Source organism: Crassostrea angulata, chromosome 1 (genome assembly GCF_025612915.1).
Source record: "Crassostrea angulata isolate pt1a10 chromosome 1, ASM2561291v2, whole genome shotgun sequence".
NCBI lineage: Eukaryota > Metazoa > Mollusca > Bivalvia > Ostreida > Ostreidae > Magallana > Magallana angulata.
In genome coordinates, this window is record NC_069111.1 from 12,738,022 (window position 1) to 12,760,830 (window position 22,809).

The window sequence follows — 22,809 nt, forward strand, 5'->3', positions numbered from 1 at the left end:
AAATTTCAAAGTGATGAATATTTCACATTTTCAATAGAATATTATTCAATATTTTTAACATGAGCAAGAAAAAAAAATGTGTGTCGGCCCTAGAATCTGTTTGTTCTAAAGTAATACATGCACTGAAAAGGCGGAAGGGGGTGTTATTTAAAATCTGTAGAGATGAGTGATCGGCGATGATATCAACAAGTCTTGAAAGCAACAGGTGATTGAGGATAGACATCTTGAAATCAATTTTAAAAATTCCTGAAGGTTTATTGTCTAAATTCTTCTCATGAATCTTCTTTTCATGCATGGATATCGATTTTAGAGACAAATGCGAGACCACATTTGAACATCGTTTTACTGTTAAATGCTAATTTACTGTTATAAAAACATATATATATATATATATATATATATATATATATATATATATATATATATATATATATATATATATATATATATATATATATTTTATAAATTTCAATAGAATTAAATGTCTGATCGTATAACCGCGTACATTTTGTATGTATATATCTACCGGTATACATACAATCAACTTCCGTAATATATATATATGGATACTATTTGTGCTGCACATATGTTACAACATCAATTGTCGCCATCTGTTTGAATTTTAGAACAATACAAAATGAATTATAAGATACCATATCACCAATACATACCTCGTCTTGTCTCGGCAATCACTAACATTCACGATCACGAGGCTCAGGTTTAAATTTGATTTTAAAATTGAATAATAAAAGGAGATGCGCATGCACTATTGAAAACGTACAAATTGACTGTGACGAGATAGATTACCTAGATTACCGCGACGAGAGAGAGAGAGAGAGAGAGAGAGAGAGAGAGAGAGAGAGAGAGAGAGAGAGAGAGAGAGATTGTTTCTCTATATGATCGACATATAGGAATTTCCTTTCGTTTAACAAATCGGGAAGGCATCGGCTCGACAAATGCCAGATGGTGTGATATAGCTGGGGATGTCCTGATACAGAAAGGGATCCTTGTTCTGTCCGATACTGGAAGGGTTCATATTGCGGGCTAATTACAAAATCTCTGAAACTACACACCCAGAAATATTCCTCCAAATTCTACAAAGATAAGCTCTGTTTTCCCTCATACGGTTCCGAAATCGTGACCAATTGAATAAAGATCGCTATTTTTCTCTCCCTTTTAGTTTGAGGAACAGTTGCTCTATGATTTGTCCGAGTCCGCAAAAGAATACAAGTATATGAAGACACTTGATTCAGGTAAGATACTAAATACTTCTACATATTTTTTCCTCATCTTAATTCGATAAAATGTTTCAACATTATGTATGCATATACACGAATTAAATCTACACAGAAGGGATTATAATTGTTTAATATCTATTTGAAAAAATTAAAGGGAATTACATTATTTTATTCGTTTTCAGTGTAAATACATAAACTTTGAAATGCATTTTGTTTCTCTTCCTTTCTCTCCATGCATGTACACATCTGTCATTCGATTAAAAATAACCCATCTCTCTCTCTCTCTCTCTCTCTCTCTCTCTCTCTCTCTCTCTCTCTCTCTCTCTCTCTTCTTTGGATATGAACATGTATTTTGATAAGGATGATTAATTAAATTGTTTTTGTTGCTAGAACATGCAAAATGAATGTTTAAGTTATACCGGCGCCACGACCGAAACCACTTTCCGTTAGAATCCGGCGATAATCCTCTGTAAAATGATAAAAATAAACTCACACTGAGTCGATTAATGAAAGTAAAATCCATGCCGTTTTTTTTTTCTAGATCGCCATTTATCTTACGTAGACATGACTGACACTGAAATAGCAATCAGCTGTTTCCCGCGAACGGATATTGTACTTATTTCAGGAAGATTCCGAGATGGCATTTCGAAGTCTGTCTTATCATTTCATTTCCTGAAATTCCTTAATGACTGTAAATAATACTAAGATTCAATTTTGGACCGAAATGATAATAATTGTGTCTAGGGATTTATGTAAAATACGTAATTTAGATATTGCATTAACGAATTATTCCAGTTTTCCTGTTGAAATACTCAATTCTGGAGACAATAGCTAAAGCCCAAGGATATTTATATATTAAGTTTGTTTATTTATACTTAAAAAGCGTTTATTCTTTTATCTCAGTTTCATCAAATGTACATTTATAACGAGCGAAAAATATATTCATTCAAGAGTAGTTAAGTTTAAGATGTTGTTTTTGCGTAACTATCCGGCACAAAGGAATATTTACGTCTAGACAGTTACAAAACCATTTTTATAAAAACGACAAGTCAAATTGATTTTCTGTAGGTTGAGATCAAGACAGAATTTTATGACAATTGGTCAAATCAGCGATTAAATCGCAGATTGGTATTTCTTTTTTTTAGGTAGCCACAAATAAAGCTAATTAAGATATTTTGTAATCGAAAATCGTAATCATAACTGAATTCTAGATATTTTTGGATGGGAGGGGTTTTTCGTTTATATATTTTAATTTTTTGAGTTTTGTTGGCACTGATTATAAATCTATCAATCCAAGTTACGCTAATACAGTGGATGTGCTTTCAGAGCCATCTTACAAAGCACCATTTGAACTTACAGAGATTCTTTCGTAGCCTTTGATGAGAGTTAAAACAAATAATGGCAAGGTAATCTTCCGCCTAGTTTACTATTAATTAAACTTTTTTGCATGTCTCATGGCCAATATGTCAAGGACGTACGTGCATTCTATTTTCCTTTACGGGTTCACGATTCTGGCGGTAATCAAGACGGATACACAATGTACGTTTTGCGCATTTTATTTATTTTTCTTAATATAAACTTGTAGGCATGGGATAGAAAAATCTGGGCGACTTCTCCATCCGTCACTCATTAAAACGTTAGAACAAGTTCAGGTCCTGTTCTGTATCGGGCCCCTTTTTAATACGCGCTTCTTCCCCGGATGTAAAACATTCACTAAAGATATACAATGTACTTTGTGTCAGAGAAAAGGAAACCGCCACAATATGATTGGTTATAGATTTCGGTGTCTTTACATTTTGGCATTGATGATGATAGTTTATCATATTTGAAACAAGTTTTCCGATAGAAGTCCTAGAAACGATTAAGAAATATGTGTTCCGTCTGCGGTTAAGCGTTAAGAAAGATCGACAAAAAATATGTAATCTTTCAAAAACTATTTTAGTTCTTTAAAAATCACATAAGCTTGAACCTTAATATTACGTACATAACATGAATTCACAGTGTCAAAGGTTATGGTTACATACCTCACTAACCTACATATTCACAATGTAATGTAATAATTTTTTATTACGTACCTAACGAAGACCTGCATTAAATGTTACCGTCCTCACTTCGATACTATGATACTTTAGAGGAACGTGACATGTAAGGATGATGCAAAACAAGGTGAAAGTTTTCAGAAATCTTTTAAACAATCATAAATGTACTATTGAGCTAATTTAAAGCATAAGCTATATATATATTTGATGTAAAATAATCCACTGTATATTGCGTAGAAATTTACTGGCATTTTTACAAGGCCTTTGATTCAGTATCAACAAACAAAAAAATCTGCCTCTTGCATCAAAGTGAAAGTATACAAAAAGGAAACCGGTGATGACTAAGCGACTCCAACCTGCATTATATGACTGTGTGGACCAGTGACTATGTACTGTGGTTACTTTAGCTGCTTGTGTGTACATTTTGTAGAATAAATCATCGGCAGATGGCACAGATGCTCCCATCATTAAATTGTTGAGGACACGATGAAAGGAACATGCCGTTACCAGCAAGCTATCAAGTGAGTAGTATTTCCTTCTCAAATGTTACTATTTACTAGTTATACAGTTGTAACACACTGCGCCTTGTACAAATATCTATGGTATTTGTTAATCTATATTTTTTTACGCACAAATTTTGATTAACAAATATCATAGTTTTTGTAGAAGACTTTCTGTTTTTTTCTTGACGCAATCTACTGGTGTTCCTGTTGCATGTATAAATATTCAAGATCTCCTCAAAGTGTTTTTTTAATGATAAAATCTCTCTGCTACACAACCTACTTGTACATAGTTAACTTTCAGGGTCCACACCAAAAAAAAGACAGATGGACAATTCGTGATCTAGAGAGATTCATGCTTTGCTCTCTAAGTATATAATTACAAGGCAAATTGATTAGTTTGCCCAGGATTAGCACCCCTGTTCCGAAAAGCAACGAAGTAATCAATTAAAGTAAAGTTATATCGTGGAAAAAGTGTGAATGGTTAAAGGAGACCAGCTACTTTACTATGGAATCTGAATCTGTAATCTCATGTTGGATATGGGGTGAATGAAAAAATATGACAAGTGTAATTAAGCACCATTTTTACTCTGACGCATTTAATTAATCAAATAATTTAGGTTTGATATATGGATATTTCTTATAGATCTATATGGATTTGCCTTAGTTAGGACCTATGCCCGTTTCGTGAATATAACATGTGAGTGGTCCTACGATATGATCATGACATTTGCGTGTTCCGTGCGGACATGACCAATTGGTTTTCCGAACACATGCCATATGATTGTTCCATAGATATGCCGTGTTGTTGTTTCTATGAAATGAAATAGGTCCTATGAATGTTTTATACGTCCCTATGATAGAGAAACTATGGGTGTTGATAATATATATTGGTGTTCTTGGAAATGACATATTAATAAGCCCATGATATAAACTTAGGATTTCCAATACTTTGACCTTAAAATGTTTCTTTGCTACGACTTACTGAACTTTTAAGTTATACGACTGTTCCTATGACGTGTCTGTGAATGTTCCTTTAATATGACATGTGGATGTTCTGTTTGATAATATATCGTGGGCGTTTCTAATATGTATGGATGTTTCGGTATGACATATGAATATTTCTTAGATTTGATCTCTGGCATGGATTTGCTAAAGCTATGACCTATATACATGGTTGTTTCATAAATATGACATATACAGTGTTCCAATGATATGACATGAGTTTTCAAACAAATAACCTATGTGTGTTCCTTTGTGATTGATATATAACCATTTTAACAAGACCTTGGACTTTCGGTAGAATGTAACTATCTTTTCCTTGCGTCAAAACAAGTTAAATATGACGCTGGTTTCAAGTGAAATATGCACCGATTTCGTACTCTTAGCTCAAAAGCTAGAAAAATCTTGTTAATTTCAAAGAGCCGTGGCTGAATGCCCAGCAATGAAATAGACATGCCTACGTCAGGTTGCTGTTTAACACACCTACCCAAAGTCCAAGCTCCTGTTAAAATGGTTCTATCCTATGGATGTTCCTTAGTATGACATATTGATGAACGTTCTTGTTTTACAAACAACAAATCCTTATATATACGCGTACTACGTATCAGTTTTCTTAATAAAAGTAAAAATGATACCTAAAAACTAAAAATAAACGTGTTTTTTAGACGAATAGGTATTTATGCATGATATATTGAAAAGAAGATGGGGGAATAAGATGGCGCAAATGCCCATTCGGTTTAGTCGTGAAATACAATTTTGAATTTATTTTTCCCAATTAAATCTATTCAAATATATTATAATACGAGTTTGGCAAAGTACAATTTCTAACTATATTCAGTTTTTAATATATTTTACAAAAAATACGAAAAAAAATATTGCCTGAAATTTTGGTGGTATCGAACCCATACCATAAAAACCATAGATATATAAGGTTAGCCTTATGTCAGGAACTCTAACCACTGAGCCATTTCAGACACAACGAAGTTGGCTCTTTAAATATTATGTGTCACTTTGGCTACGAATTTACGGACTTGAATTATTTTTTCAAAACGTTCAATTGTTAGGATACAAAATAATATTTTTAATGTATAGTGGGTCATCTCTTCACGTTTTTGTTGATTGAAGTCGGTTTGTTTTCCATTAGACCTTAATTATACTATGAGAAAAATATGGAGCCCAGACCCACTCTATAAAAGAAAATGCCTTAAAGTTCTAAAAAATGACACCATTTGCAGGTTTTGATACATGTACGCCTGTTTGAGTCAACATATTCCAAGCATTGACCATATTTATAGGTTTAAAATCAATGATATGTAAAATATATATTGTTTTAAATGATTTTTTAAAAAATATATAAGATTTATTGATATTTTATTTTTTCAGTAGCTTGTCCGACTGTGTATGGGCATTTTACACGCCTTATCTACCCATCTTTTTTATAGGTTGGATATCTTTTAAAGGTCGCACGCTGTAGAATTAAAAGCAAAACAGCAAATTTTAAGCAAGGTCACACACCATACAATTTAATCAAATTACTAATCAGTGTCTCGCTTTGATGTTTTTAGTAAACCGGAAGTTAGATAGTGCGTATCGTAGTTTTTCTTCCTTTGGTTATGTAATGAAGGCTAAAAATACTTAAACTCAAGGAATTTACAGCTCGGTTATCCTTGAGAGCAAGCTTTCAACACGGCATCATCTTTTCTGATCGCAATTAGGACGAGAATGATGTATACTTCAGTTTATAGGTACAGATAAGATAGCTTTTGTTAAATGTAATTACATTAGTCAGGTATATTCACCACTTCTGTCAAAGATGTCGAATCACTGGCAGCTATATGTATTTTAGACTGCCGCAACCACTTAGATAGGAAAGTAATCATTTTATCTGCCGAACTAATTAACGAATGCCTGGGGATGGAACCTTTTTAATCACATATAGCAACTCCAGATAGTAAAACATCTTTTGCCATAAACCAATTTCTCAGTAAAAAAAATCGCTCTCTCTCGTTTGTGCATATTTTGACATAATTATTTCAAATTTTATGATTTTTCATATTATCTTTCATTTTTTAAAGGACAGGTTTCCCTATGGACTTTGATTATGCAATTTGTTCGATACTGAACGAAACTATTTAGATAAACTCCTACGGCATGTTATAAAGCGTTTATTGAGAAATTAATTAACACCAATGTAATAAGAATTATTGCTTCCGTATCCCGTCCCAAAAGCCCCACTGTACTTTTAATTTTCTTGGAATACTATTAACTCTACTAACATGAATGAATGAGTTCTGAATGGCGAAACCAATGTTAATTACCCTGTTTCCATTAAGAATGTATCGATGCGGTATCAAATCACACTAGAGGGCCTTAGTGTTTTTGTGAGATTTCAACAGAAAATATATTCCACGTTACAACTTTTGTTTATTGTATAAACAGAAGTCTGAACCTACATCAGCCATTCTAATACACCCAAAGTTTTGCACTAGGAGCATGTTCTAGAGGAATATATGCATTTTATTTGTGAAGATCATCATCCGTTTGTTCCAGGTAAAGAAAATATTTATGCCATTAAATTTTCTTTTACATTTTTGGGTAATGGCTATTTACATTAGGTAAACTTTGTTTATTCTTCTGAGGAATGTCCAGGTTAATAATAAGGTTGTTTTTGTCTTTAATCAGCCGATAATAAAGTTCAAAATCAAAATGTAAAAAACCCCAATTAATGCATGTTTTGGTACATCCGTATAAATAAGTAGATTATTCAATGTCTGTAAAATATTCAGAATAAAAAATAGGCAACTATAATACGGTACCCGTCACACAAGGTAGGTTGTTTTGATATCCCAAAATATATTTTTAAATTAACGTATAAACAAAATAACAGGTGCGTGCTTATTTACCAAGGCTATTGAAATATTTCAGTTATATTCAAATTCAGAGCCGGAGATTCTTAATTGAGAAGGACTATCAGATATCGAATTTTAATTAAAGCGGCTGTAATGAATGGCACGTCGACCCATCATTTCTTTTAAAGAAACGACCTCTATCCACACTAGAACCCCCTCCATTTATCAAGAGCATCTTGCCCGGATTTCGCGTTGATTGGCATTGAAATATCACTTCTGACTACGATAACTACCGAGGGGCCTCGTTTTGTTCTCTTGAATAAATGGACTGATTGAACCAATTCTCAAGAGATCGAGGGACAGATGAAAACCTTTTGTGAAAACGAAGTGACAAAATTCTCTGGCTGCAGAACTTAGTGGATATCAATACAGTGCGGTACGGACGTTGCCAGTAGGTTTTTAGCTCGCTTATGGCTGAGGATAAAACATTTAGTGTAAGATAAAATTGTCACGACCGACAGTCTGAGTAAATACCATTTTACCAATGCGCCGAGGAGATTTTAATGGTTAAAATCATTTTTTTTATCTTTTCTTCTGTCGTAGTTTAAATTGAATATCTTTACTTGAGACAAAGTATAAAGAATCCTTGTTGCTTGTATAAGCTAGGATGCTGTAGTCAAACAGGACGAGAGAAACACCTGTTGTTACTATCTATAATAACTTGTATTTTTATAGGAATTAAGCAGCTCATAAAACGTATCAAAAATACAGACTGATAGCTATTTTCGTGTGAGCAATTTATTTCAAAATAGTACACATATATCGAAATACGTATTGCCTTGTAGGAAGTGTGTCCCAGTATTTCTATATATTTTTTTTTATTTTCGGCGAAAGGAAGAGATGTGCTTGTTTATATTTGGATCCCAAAACACATCATTTTCATCTTTCACAGAAACGTGGGTGAGTTTTCTATCAATTCTGTTCAGTGGGATTCGTACCACTACCACCCTAGCCCCTATGTACTTTAGATTTAACGCGACTTCTAGGTGCAATGCGTTTTTTATCACTATTTTTTCACGGAGCACTTTATGCGCAGCAATAGTTAGTGATTGTCGTCGTCGTCAGAAGTTGGCCATAAAGGAGCAATCAGAGATAACTTCCTGATTTTCAACGCATTTATTTGGTTTAGGCACCCTTACCCCATCTCTCTCTCTCTCTCTCTCTCTCTCTCTCTCTCTCTCTCCGGACATAGGATATGCATGAAATCACATGTAAAATGTGTGCGCAAGTTGCATTTCTATGATATAATGTCTTTACATACCGGTATACTACGAGTATTAAATATATGTGTTGGCTAGACAAAGTGTATTTAGCGGCTTTTTTTAAAATCTATTTTATACTCTGTCCCGAGTTTTTGCTTCCACCACTTTTCGCTTGATATTTTGATAATCATAACTACCTTTGAGTTCAAATTACATTCATCCACTAATATGAAAAATGTTCAGATTATCTGTTTTGAAACGCCCCCTCTACCGCTTCAGGTTTCAATACACATCCCAAAATAAAAAGTCTACGGAGATTTTGCATTGCATCAGCCATTAATAAGCCCGGATGATAACGTTGAAAAATTGTGCGAGGTGTCCCGAGTACTTCCGAATGGAGAAAAGATGTAAACATTTCCCATTATAAATCTCCGTAAGAAATCTGTTTTCGTTCCTGTGAACTTTTAAGAGAGAAAAATGATAATTTGTCAATGAAGATATCTTGGATATTTTCCCTTTTATCGATTTCAACAGCATTTCTTTCACAGGTATGTGTAATTATATTAAAAATAATCAAAAAGTGATGGAAGCAATAACTTGGGACATATTATAGCTTACCTGAGCTGAAAGCTCAAGTGAACTTTTCTGATCACCTTTTGTCCGGCGTCCTTCTGTCCGTCCTTGTGTAACATTTTACATTTTCGAAACTTAGCAAAAAGCATATCTAATTATCTTGGTGAAGTAAATACACTAAGAACTAATTAAACAACTCAAATGTTATAATCTCTGGCATTACTTATATATACAAGCGTCTTGACATTTGATTATTCTTAATTGTTTAGACTAAGTCTATGGTCACTGGACAATTCTTTGGCACACAAGGAGTTCAAAGTTTGATTTAGGTTTATATTTGTATGAACATCTTAAGATCTTCTTGAGAACTGCAATGCTCAGTTTGTGGTATGACTATGAAATCACCCAGTTACAAAAGGGGCACAATTTTTAACATACAAAGAATATCTGAAAAAATAATTGAAAATCATTTTTTATACAGGATCTGTTTTACTACATTGTCCAGACATCTTAATTTAGACTCCATAAAGCTGATTTTAGTACGGCTGTTGTTGCTTAGGTGAGCGATTTGGCCCATGGCCCTTTTGTTACACGTAGTATTTCCCCTCGATACACGATTTGCATGTAATGCTACAATGCAAAGTGTGTGTAAGAGTTGCGTTTTGTAATATTACTGCTATTATTTAATGCCGTAGTATGTGTGCAGCTAGAAGAACATTTCCTGTATTCAATTTTAAAAAATATATTCTTGAGATTTTGACATCTCACTAACATAAATTTCTGAAAAATAATTGTTTATTTGCTTTGCTGAGTAATGGGCGCTACCCCTGTGACGTCTTTACTCTCGAGTTTAAAGATAAATCATCTTTATTTATCGCATTTCACACAAATGGAAAGAAATATGTTCACAGTTAACGCTGTTCTTAGTGACTGTATTTTTGGGGGGTTGAAACAGATATTAGATTATACATAATATATCTTTATCGATAACCACTGAGTGTTTAATCTGGGTCTGGAAACACTCAGTAAAATATATTTCCGTGTTTGTGGGAAGATTCTCTATCTAGGGGAAAAATCGCCATCTGGGCCGATGGCTGTGATGTTTGATATCGGACCTATGATAGATCAATATGTCTCCCCCAATATTTCAATGACAAATCAAGATGCCATCATTTCAAACGATTGACAAGATAATCTTCCAACATCTCGGTAATCTCAGTTTACAAAGCCAGGCATTTTTTTAGTTGGCTTTTTCCAGAAATAGCGAAACTCGTGTTCTTCCGTACTGTCCTTCCTACATTCCCCAAACAAAGGAAATTGTATAAGATCAGGAGAAGCAGAGGCCAAATTATACGGTAGCATTCGTTATGCAAGATTCCTTCAAGATCTTTGATAAAAAGGGCTAATCTTGTTCGTTCTTTGAAAAGGATGCATATGGTGCATTAATGCATGAAATGGACCTTCAGAAAAAGAAGTAACAGGAGAGGAAAACCCTCCGACTGTTTGATTGATTCAGACATCCAGGAAATATACTTTCAATATGAAAAACGAGTTTCTCTCTCTCTCTCTCTCCCCCTCTCTCTCTCTGCAACAGAAAATGTTGAACAATCATTAGACGTTTTATGATTAGACGTTTGATGAAAATGGTATTTTTCAAAAACCTGATTAAAGTTTGGCCTCTCAGCCTCCGATATTTGTGTTATCTGCTAAAAACCTCAGGAATCTGTAATGGAATAAATCGTAAAATGTAAGTTAGTATTCTTTGAAGAAGGAAATGATCTGTGATGCCAGTCTCGGCCGACATCACGTCATCACGAGGGGAAACTAATCTCTATAGCTTGTTGTACTGTCAACATTAAAAATATTTTTGGGGCTTTTGGGTAAAATTTTATATGTATCAAAGTTATTTGAAACAAAAACATATCGACTGGAAAAGCCCCGTCTAGTGTCACGATGTACCACGTGCTTTCTATTAGTGATAATATTGACTCCCGTTACAGCAGACGGCATTTTCCAGAGCAGACGACAGTTACCTAAACGCATAGAACAGACGACATCTTTCACATGTGAGTAAAATTTTTTGTGGTTTGGTTTTACTGTGAATAGTATTTTAACTAGAAACTTTAAAGCAATATTTCTAACTACTTTCTCTCACTCTAACAAATATTCTTCAATTTTAGTATATTCTTTTTTCTACTGAGAGCGAAAATGACAAGGTACCTTTATATCAGTTACAGGTTAAAATGTATGTAAATGTATATATGTGTTATTTAATTCATAACATTTAGATCGAAATTGAGATAGAATCTGGTTAGTGAGCTAGATACCTTGTTTTTCTATACCTATGTACATGTATATCCCAGAGCATGCATGAGAAATCAAAATATTTTGTAGCATCATGGCACATTAGTTATATAGTGCACTGTATATATACAGTGCGTTGCATTGATTTAGTATTGCATTCTGATATAAATTGACCTATTGTCAAATGTTGGACTGAATTCACAAGCAATTCAGCTGGACAGGTGTTTATTGACAAGTGAGTTCAAAGCCCAACTCAATGTTCAAATTTATAATGGCTTACTTTTACAATTATATCGAGGCCAAATAAATCACTCAGTATGATTTTTTTTAAAAATTCATTTGATCTTGGTTTGTGATTTATGGTTTGATATTTAATTAACAATATGGCAAAGAAGTCGATGACGACCAATTAGTGTATAGCCTGACAGACCAGTGTCATCACGTTGCGATATACAATGACACTTCGACCTCAACAGAGAGAGAGAGAGAGAGAGAGAGAGAGAGAGAGAGAGAGAGAGAGAGAGAGAGAGAGAGAGGCCGGCCCTTGTATGGATTATTTCAGTCTGGACAGCTTGATAACACTGTTCTGCATATAATAAAATAATGGTCACTCAACTTTCCTTATTTCGTACTGCATTACAGCCAATAGTTCATACCATATCTGTGTCAAAGTATACATTAGGCGACCTCGCGTGTATCTGTATCATAGACTGCAGTTTTGTATGGCATTAACAAGGAGTTCCATCAGAGATCAGACGAATTCTATCGGTTTGTTTATTTACTCAATGCTATTAATGATAAATTAAGACGCGGTTCAGTTCATGGAACTTCTGATTTAAGGGGTATTTTGTGGATCAAATGAAGTGTTAGGATATTATGTATGATCAATGTCATTTCCCTGGAGATCTGCAAAGATATTTCCAGGAAACGTAACAGGATTTATTTCTTCCAAGGATGGAACCAACTGTTGTGCAGATATTAGTCCCATGGGATTAAATCCATGCAGCAAGAAAATGATCATGTCCTTTTATCTTTTCATTCCAGTCCAAAAAAAGGTGACAACTGATTTGATCTATCGTTTGGTGTCATCTTCGCTTGATTGAAGTTAATACAAACTCAGAATTGGACAAAGCTCTTTGCATCATTTCTAAAAAGGTGTTTCATTAGCTTTGGTGTATCTTTGAAATATTTCCTTTATACTTTTGAGATCTTGATTTTGAAAACATCTAAGTGACCTATTTTAGTGAACTGGTGAATACATTTTACGAAAATATCTCACTTAAGTGTTAAAACATATAAAGCTTGCAATATTTCGACCTTCTTTTTTTCTTTTCGTCGTCTCTCTTTTATCATTTTTTTGAATTTCTCGAACTGATTTTATTTGAGTATAAGATAATTGGATGCTGACAAAAAATTCAGTATTCCTCTAATCATGCAAATAACACCTGGCAACAAAAAAAGAAAAGAAAAATAGAACTAGAAATATAAATTTTGTTGTGAACTGCATGCCTAAAATTGCAAAGAGTATTTCGATAAGCTTTCGTATTTTGCGTACGGCGGTCAGTTGCCAATCAAAATAAATTATAGGTTCTATTTTGTTTTATTATTTTAGGTTTTACTATCATCAATATATTTATATGTAAAATTATGATAGACGCTAAAAAGAATATTGCAGCTCACAACAAAATGCGAAATCACCGTAACGAACACGTAGAAACATTTATCACATATTACGCATACATGCATGTAAATTGTGCACGAGTTATTTATGCTGAAAATTGTCAAATGGGGAATATGTATGCACTAAAGAGACAATCATGTTTTTTGTACAATTTCTTATTTAGTTCAGAATGCAACAACTTGGCATCCGACGAACATTGTATAAATCACAAATGTTAAAGTAGGAGGTCGTTCTTCCAACGACTATATTAACTGGTGTTTTAAAAGAAAAAACCCTGATATATCAAGAAAATTGGAGAAAAGTGTTTTACGGTGGTTTGAAGACTATACGTTTGTTCCCAATGCACGACGAATTATTTTTCCATGCCAATGATTGGCAGAATTTATGAGATGCTGATTGTTAAAATAGTAGAGTTATCTGGGAGATATTGAATACTGGCGGTAATTTGAAGTGAGTGACGAATTTTGTATGTGTTTTTTTAATTTGATTTTTTTTTTATCACGAAGGCAAAAATAAATTTCTTGCTATCGCACCTTCGTGATAATTGGGGAAGCCCAGGAATGTCTTGAAAGACAAGGATTTATGAACATGTTAACATTTACTCGAACTTCATGTACTCTTATTAGAATTTCGATCAAATGCTTTGCAGTCCTTGGTGCTATTAGCTCACCTTTAAGTAAGCATGCATTTTGGACCTCCTATCTGCTAGTTATACTGCAACCTTATTTGACACAAAGCATCGATGATTAAAGGTTTTTTCAATTTATTCAAAGGAAGGGTCAATGCTTCTTCGCAAGTCAAAACATGGGGATTTTACTACCCCATCCTTTCGTTGTTATATCCTGATTTTATCACAATGTCTATACAGATTTACGATTTCAGTCTAGAACTTCCCAATTGTTTTCTCCCTTTTTTGGAGTTGATTTTAATCAACTCTCCTATGCAGATACTCAGACGACAGTGTTTGGACCTCAGCACAAATCATTGCTGCTGACAAGACTTAGTTCTTGAAAATAATTGATAAATTCGATGTAATGTATGCTAAAGCATTGTGTTTCAAGGAAACTTATTTATAAATACCTTGAAAATAGTCAGATTTTAAATGGTACAAACAATTTAAATATTTTTTTTAGTCGTATGTATTCCTACGCCAGAGTTCAATATAGTCTCGTTCAACTCGACGCTCGGCTGTCTCCGTAAATCCTTGTCGGAGATTTACGGTGTCAGCCGAGCGTTTGGTTGAACGAGACTAGAGTTCAATATTACTTGGATCCATACAATTTTCGAGAAATATTTCTATTACTGATACATAGTTTGATTGAATTAATTTTATCTTTGAATATTATTTAACATGATTCATATGGAGGTTTCTCGACATTCTTGTCGAAAAAGTCCAGAAATTCATATTATAAAAATGTGCGTAATTCAAATTAGAAACTACATGTACTTGTCATGCAAAATAATATATCATTGATTTTAAAATAAATAAACATCAACAAAATCAACTCCCATCAGTTCTTCAGTACTTTGATTAGGTCTAGAATGATTAAGCTGGATACCAGTATTTCTGGTGCTTGACCAAAATCTGAAAGTCTAAAGTAATGGAGTAAAGTAATGTACATTGTAAACAAATAGCACGCATGCCATGTTTTTTGTTTACATAAAATATACTGTGAAGAAAAATACCTTCTTAAATCAAAACGACCAATGAAAAACGTACGAAACTGTTTAATTGCGACCATAAATGCATTTGATGATAATTTTTGTTCAATTTTGGCGTATTAAAAATTAATAGGAAAGGAACTGTAGTACGACGTATGAGGTTGGTTACATTGGTCAACGTTGGCATTTTTCGGGTGAGCATAATAACACACTTGGAAAAAGTCACTCAAATTAACTGTAAATTATTTGATTATGAAAGATATAATGATAATTAAACTATACATATGTCAGATAAGCGAAAAATTTGCAAATTGGGGTTAAAAAATGAATATCTAAAAAAATCAATTCAGTAAGTAACAACAAAAGCCCTGCTTGATTCGAACTCAGTATCTACGGATCACAAGCCCAACACTTTATCCACTTGGCTATGAGGTAATTAATTTTACCGTCGATAATATCCTTTTAATAAAACAAAATGTTGTTTCGATCAGAGGTCAGCCATTTTATGTTATTCCACCTTAACAATACCTGATCCGAAATATGATTACGTCGACATGCTGTCAACTTTATAGTGGATTAGACGTTTCAAGTTTATCCGGTATACTTATCTGCATCTTTTGTATCAAAGAAATCACAGTTTAGCAGCAATCATAACTAGTTTTAAATACTTTAACTTGGATATGATGTGTCACAGGTTATGTTACAGCTTTGTGAATTAAAATTTACCAGAAGCGCCGTCTTATAATAATCTTGAAATTGTGTGTCAGGTCAAATCTCAATTTCGCAGTCACATTCTTGTAAACTAGACGCCTCCTTATTGAAGATTTGAACATCATATGTACTCTAAAATTAACAGAATGAATCTGAAACGGACGGATCGACTGGAGGGGTTGTAAAATGAAGCCAATTCTATAGGTCATCCGTGATACCAAATCAGACAGGTCTGTCCGTTTGATAAGAACGATTATATATAGCAAGACTTATTACTAAGGACAATGACTATGACAAAAAAAACCCAATTAAACCAAAAGAAAATCATTAGTGTTTTAGTTGCACTGAAGTTCTAGAAAAAGCCATCTTTCTCTGTCTACCAGGATATTTCTTCCTTTATTCTGTCAAGAACTCGCCCACTGTTGGTATCATAAATAACATTAAATATTCTTGATTGATCGCAATATTTTTTCCTTTTAATGACGACAACCGCCGGTGCCAATTTATTTTGCCCATATAGCTGTTAAACAATCTGGATCCAGCTATTGTGATACTGGCGTTTGCAATTTGAAGAACCACATTTTGATTAAAAATTCTGTCGAAACATCTCTAATATGGTTCGAACCATGATATTTTTCTGGCCCACCACTAGGCATATACCTGAATACCCATTCAATCTTTCCTTTCAGATATCGTGTATCTTAACAATCTTGACTATTTATGTTCCATTTACGGATTCAAACGCGCGCTGCAAATAGATGATCGCGACATCAAAATTGTCTTGACTTATTAAAGTTTTCTTCTTAGATATACATACCAGTATTGCAAGCTTTTGGGGGCAAATCAGAAACTGTAGAACTGGGTTTTGTTTGATACGTGAATTGTAACGTTGTGATTGCCTGATAGACTGTAAAAGGGTCGTTATCATAGCAAATAATCGACGTTAAGAGCGATATACATTAAGTCATCAAAAAGGCGTTTTGTGTGAAAACAAGCCATTGATAACGGCAAAGAAACCGGGAATTAAAGTATACAGATAGTGGATTACACACGATATCCACTTCCTCTCTTTGTGAGCATCAGAGACGAATTGTTGGTCGACCGAAGTTTTTTGTCTAGAGTTATTCTTTTATCTTTACGTAGAAAAACATTAAAAAGTATATGTAAGAGTTTGGCGCTATTCATGTTGTTCTTCGTACGACTCAGTACTACGGTACCGCGTGATTTTGTGGAACATTTTTAGTACATTTTATTTATTCGGGGACCTGAATACACTGACAATAGAATGCAAAAGTGCAACTTGCTTGTTGAAGTAAGTAACTAGTTAAGCTATAGAGTGATAACGCACATCCCTTTGATTTTCAACCAATCTCCTAAACGTACTATGGAAATTATTATTTTCTTTAAAATTCCCAGTCATTGATATCTGTTGTGTAATGGAATCGATCAGTTAGGAAGATCATAAAGTGTAAAGTCGATTGATAAAAGTGTATGATAATACTTATATTTGATATTAAAGTCTTTAGCCGAGAGCGCAGCGTAAACTCTGCTTCAAAACATCACAACTCGCACTTCATGTCTGCTGAAGGTCAACTATGTTTCATGATCAAGTCATCCCAATTTCAAGCAATTTGAGTAGAATTTTTATTTGCTTAAAAAAAGAAATCAATTTTTACACATCATTTTAACATTTGTGATAGTTTTTTTGTACAATTTTTTGGTACTATGGAATTTTATCCACTTTATTTCATACATGCCGACAATATTCTTTACTCTGCCTAAATGAACTTGAAGGCTTCCATATAGCTCCTAAATACGAGTGAAAACATTTAAAATGTCAATGTTAACATTATTGAAATGTATTAGGTAAATTACGATAAAAATTCTGACATGAAAAATTGTAGCCTGCATTGCTTTCTGTTTGCATACATTGATGTTTGTGACAGAATTCGGTGAAAAACTGCATGTATTTTTTGTGCAATTCACTACTTTCATTTCAGAAATAAATTGTCTCTGTGATAATGAGTTTGTAAAGCACATTCAAGTTGAAAATATCTGTACCACTACAATAAAACAGAGCTAATATTAAAACATAGTATGAAAATTCATCTTATTCCAATAGCGTTCGAATAGATTGAACAGGTGGCTTTTAAGTGCCTCAGCAAACTTTAGTACTCTAGTTTTGTAAAAAGGGTCATTATTGTCTGCGAGTATGCTGTTGTTTAAGTTATGTATGAAAGCATTCACGTTTCTTTTTAATGGTGCCATAAACATACTGGCATTATTAAATATATATTTATTTTTTAAAAAGTAAAGTTGGATTTTTACACCCGATTCAATCTTTCCAATTGTTCACCTTTTCCATTCCTACATGTCGTCGTCTGCTAGTTTATGACGTCATTGTAATCTATCATTTTGAAGAAAACTTCGCTATCAATTCATCATCTCTCCTTTCTGATAAAAAGTTATACTCCATTTGTTTTAATTACAGTGATTGAGGTCCCTTTTCCCCACAGTGGTCGGTCTGCGCTGGACATTAATCAGTGATTGTCCGGCACCGTTACTTTATCGTCGTAATTAACCTTATTTATCTGGACACCTGCTCTGTTACACAACCAAGAATTGTCGCCAAGTGAACACAGTGCGAGGTCTTTTTGAATCAGGTAAGAAAAATATATTTCAGTTTTTACTTGTATACTACTTATATATCTCTCTGGAAAATGAGGATTTTATCCTATTTTATGCAATGTTTACCACAGAAGTTTGTCCTTAATTTATCTAATTGGCTCAGACACAAAGCAAGTTGTTTTGATATTATTCATTTCCATCGAAGAAAAACTGTTTCTGTTTTTTTCATGAGACAATGCTTTTGCGTCAAGTAATAACTTATTAATGCATGCTTTGTAACATCTGCAAAGACATTTTCATGAACCAAATCCAACATATTTCTCCGAGATGTATTTATAAATGACAGTTTGCGGGGAGTCTGATCCTATTGTTTAGTAAAATCAACCCTTCTTGTATAAAAGATAACAATAGCTGCTCCATATTTGCATTTTTATTGAATAAAAAAGAACCATTTTCTATTAGACGAACGTTGGGCTATGCAAGACGCATTTCCCTTTTGGAAGTCGTAAAACGTCGAGATTGTTACATATGCTTCCGGCTCTCCGGTGAATTGCTCTGTAAACGCACACCACTACAGATAAAAGGAATCTATGCAGCAAAAACTATTTCAAACTACGCTTCCGTATTGTATAATACTTAGAAATTATATCAAGCAGGTGCTTGTGATTCTTGACCTTAAATGTTACCACTCGTTGACATAATTCATAGTGTCTCTTTATTGTACGGATTATTGCACTCTTCTACACAAGCTCTGTGATTTTGTCCTAAATAGCTCTCACTTTTATACAGTGAATTTGAAAACAAACATAATTTCTTACCAAGTTTAACGTTCTCCGAAAGAAAAACTTTTGACGAACTTTTCCTCTCAAGAATTTACAACGATGGTGATGAGTAAATAAAAGAGAAATTACTCTGTAAATATATTGGTACATGTACTGTGAATGGTTAACATAAAACAGCGAAATCGTCAATTCACTGATATCTTAATTTTAATTCATTAATGACTTAAGACAAAGGTAAAACCTACAAACAGACCTGCAGGGTCCTGTAAATGACGGAGAGGTTGGAGGGACAGAAAAACCTGATTGACAGTTAGATGGGTAGAACCTGACCCACCTGTCGTCTTTTTTAAAATCCTTTGAGAGAGGAATAGAATAAGTGAGATTGCAGAAGGCAATACAGAGTGTAGTGAGCGCTGGGGTTAGGTTTTTTTTTTCAGCGATTGACGTTTTTTTTTTAATCAGTGATTTTGATACAGATAGGGAACAGTTATTGACTTTGCGAAGTAAGTTACGGACGGTGTGCCTTATTGGCAATACGCTATTGTTCAAAATGATTCAGTCATGACAAGGATATGCATGTACCTGTATATAAAGCAATGCAACAGTCTGTATTGTGACAAACAATCCTAACACTGGTTTTGATTTCCTTTGAAGTATGCATCCACGTGACTTACTTATACATAGGATTATCTGATCACATCATATCAAATATTAGCAGTACGACAAAAACAACGGACGTGTTCGATAAACGGAATAGGAGCATGTTAGAAGGAAAAAACAGATTATGGACAGATTCTATTTCAGTTATTGATGATGTACTAAATAATCTATAAAGAAGCACGACCCAGGCAGGTTTTTTTGGAGGCGCTAGTATTGCAATCAATTCAAAGGTTTTACTTGTTTCTTCTACTTTTAAACAAAGAAATTTACACACAGGTTTAACATGCATATAGAATATTTTTATGATGAACACATCGATATTCGGCGAGTAGATGGAGAATATTTTTTTTATCTTAATGCGAACATATACAGACATATTTTTGTAAATAATAAAAAAAAAACAGCTGACGGTTCACAATTGTAGTCCAGTGCATGTATACCATAAGTAAATGGCTGTCTCATTAGATCTCAAGGACTGTTAATGATCAGAGTCAATTTCGGTACAAGTCCTCATAAGTTAACATTTTCAAAGTAATTTAGGAAAGTTGTGTAAATATTTTGCTGAAGAAATTACAACAATCCTAATTTCATTCCTTCACTTAGCTGCACTTATTTACAATATATTACGTAAAAAATGTTACAGTTTCTGCGGTCATTGACACATTTTGTTCGAACTAAAAAATTAGCAAGTCAATGCTTTTATCAAAAAAGCTTACACTTCATTATTTTTATAAATCATACATTTTATTCGAATGCGCAATTTATAGCCCTTCAAACTTACAGTACTTTGTAAAGTTGAAGCATTTTGAAGAAAATGATATAAAGAATTAAAAAACAACAACAAAAGTACCTAATACACTCTCCTTGTGAATGTGTTAGGGCTAAAATAGAGGAAAATCACAACATTAACAAACTGTAGCATTTTTATTCTGGTGTATCGTTCGTACATGCATTGATTTCCTATATGCCTTACCCATATAATAACAACCCTATCATTAGGTGTGTTTTTCTACAGTTATGAAGTGGTTGATATATGCTGACATCATTGTAAAGATTTTGATCCCGAATCAGTGCTTCAAATACTCCAATTTATTTTCTGGTTTCCTACTCAGGGGCTTTATCAACAAATGTCTATGATGGTATTTTTAAAGCTAAGTAGAAAACAACAACTGTATTTTTGCACGTCAAAGAATTTCAGGCGAGATTGAAGTTTAGATTCTTCACAGCGAAGTTCACGAAAAGCTGTAGCTTCTTGTTTTCTGTTTTTATTTTTTGTTTGGTTTTTCCCTCAACAAAAACGAAGTCAAAAGAGGGTCAGTGGAGATATTTCAATTTGGTTCAGGAAATAGGAGCCATTAGATATCTTCTGGAGATAGAGCGTCTATAATAGATACAGTTATCGGTAAGCAGATTTAGGAATTTTGTGACGTAATATAACATTTTTTTTTAAAGATTAAATGGACACATTTTTTTTTAACTTTACTGTCAGTTTATTCACTTAAATTTATGCACCGTTGCTTTAATGCCTAATTTTGTTAGTTGAAGAACTATTATACCATATCCTAGCTCCATAAATTCATATCATTCGAAGCAATATTGCTGAAAATTGATGAAAGTGATGGAAGCTTCGATGCAGTAACGGCGCTAATTATCCTGTAGGATTCAATTTTCTTGTGAAAGTGTATAGCCAAAGCCATTTCTGGGGTTGACTTGACGATTGTTGATGTAAATCCGGATCTTATGATTTGTTAATTTGGTTTTACTTTTAGCTTACCTCAAAACTGCATTAAGGTTAATCCACCATTTCTGTTTGTAATTACTGTTAAAAGGGGTACCGGTTTGTCTTGGTATATTTTGGTTTTTTAATCATCCCAAAAATCATCATCTAGGTACTTTTAAGACTTTCATATCTTAAAGCAAGTTATTTTATAAAATTGACACTCAATTTGAACAATTCAAATTTACAGGTTGGGTGTTTTTACAAAATTTGAAACATTGCAACTTTGTATTTACACCCACACTGTAAATTTAAAACATACAATTAGGCACAATGTTAAGAAACGTGAAGGTAAAGCACAAAATATCTCCATCAAACGGAATTGCATTTCTACTTGAGTTTGTTCTTGTATTGTGTTTTATGTTTCTTTAAATACATTTCATGCCGTTCTCACTAGCATTATCAGAGACACTATTTTTGGCCCTGAAGCAAACCGAACGCACTTTACCTATTATAAGTGTTATGTAATGACTCCTAATGAAAATGAGACTCGAACAAAGAACATCACACAATCTTTGTCAAAAAAAAAAACCCACTGTTAACCATGTATCAAAGTCTAATAAAGGTGATAGCTGCAGTATTGCCAATACCCCGGGACTGACCATTCACGTAATGTGTGAGTAATCAGCGATGCTATTGTTGTTCATACAGTTGTTGTCAATATAGGGTCCATCACCTTCCTTTGTAAACGTTCGTGAACACAATCGAGACTAGCACAAAAAGGGCAAATTTCTATATTCGTTATTTATTGAGATATAACATAAAATAAATCTAACTTAGTGAGTCAGAACGTTTTTTCAACAATAATCTACATGTATGTACCTCATAAATGAGGATGGTGTAGAAAATAAGGGGAGCAGGGTTTATTCTATATTTTAAACAGCGAAACTATGTCTATATGATTTGTTCCGCACGTAGCATACTGGATTTATCAATTAATTGTGCAAAGTGGAACAGAATCTATGTCTATGACTGTTTTAAAGCGTTTTCATAACAACGCCAGCAGCTTTTAAAACGGCAGTCGTGGTACATGTAAGTTGATTTTGAACATATTTTTTTTAACAAAGCAGCAGTTCATGCTTCTTCGATAAATTTATTAATTCATAGTCAAAAATCAAAACAAGAAAGAAACAAAATAAGT

At 33.5% G+C, this 22,809-nt stretch overlaps 1 protein-coding gene across 11 annotated transcripts in view; it reads left to right on the forward strand.

Moving 5' to 3' along the window:
* Positions 1-868: 868 nt before the first annotated feature.
* Positions 869-22,809, forward strand: part of LOC128159959 (soluble guanylate cyclase 88E-like) — a 38,005-nt gene continuing 16,064 nt past the window's right edge. For 2 of the 11 annotated variants that reach the window (XM_052823926.1, XM_052823862.1), the window contains exons 1-3: positions 3,572-3,798; positions 11,464-11,529; positions 18,313-18,484. The gene's annotated coding sequence lies outside the window, so the exon portion shown is untranslated. Of the gene's footprint in view, positions 1,254-3,571; positions 3,799-7,727; positions 8,080-8,522; positions 8,589-11,036; positions 11,211-11,463; positions 11,530-11,643; positions 11,680-18,312; positions 18,485-21,035; positions 21,294-22,500; positions 22,701-22,809 lie in introns of those variants that run through there. The other 9 variants (XM_052823301.1, XM_052823230.1, XM_052823575.1 and 6 more) reach the window with 9 other exon arrangements.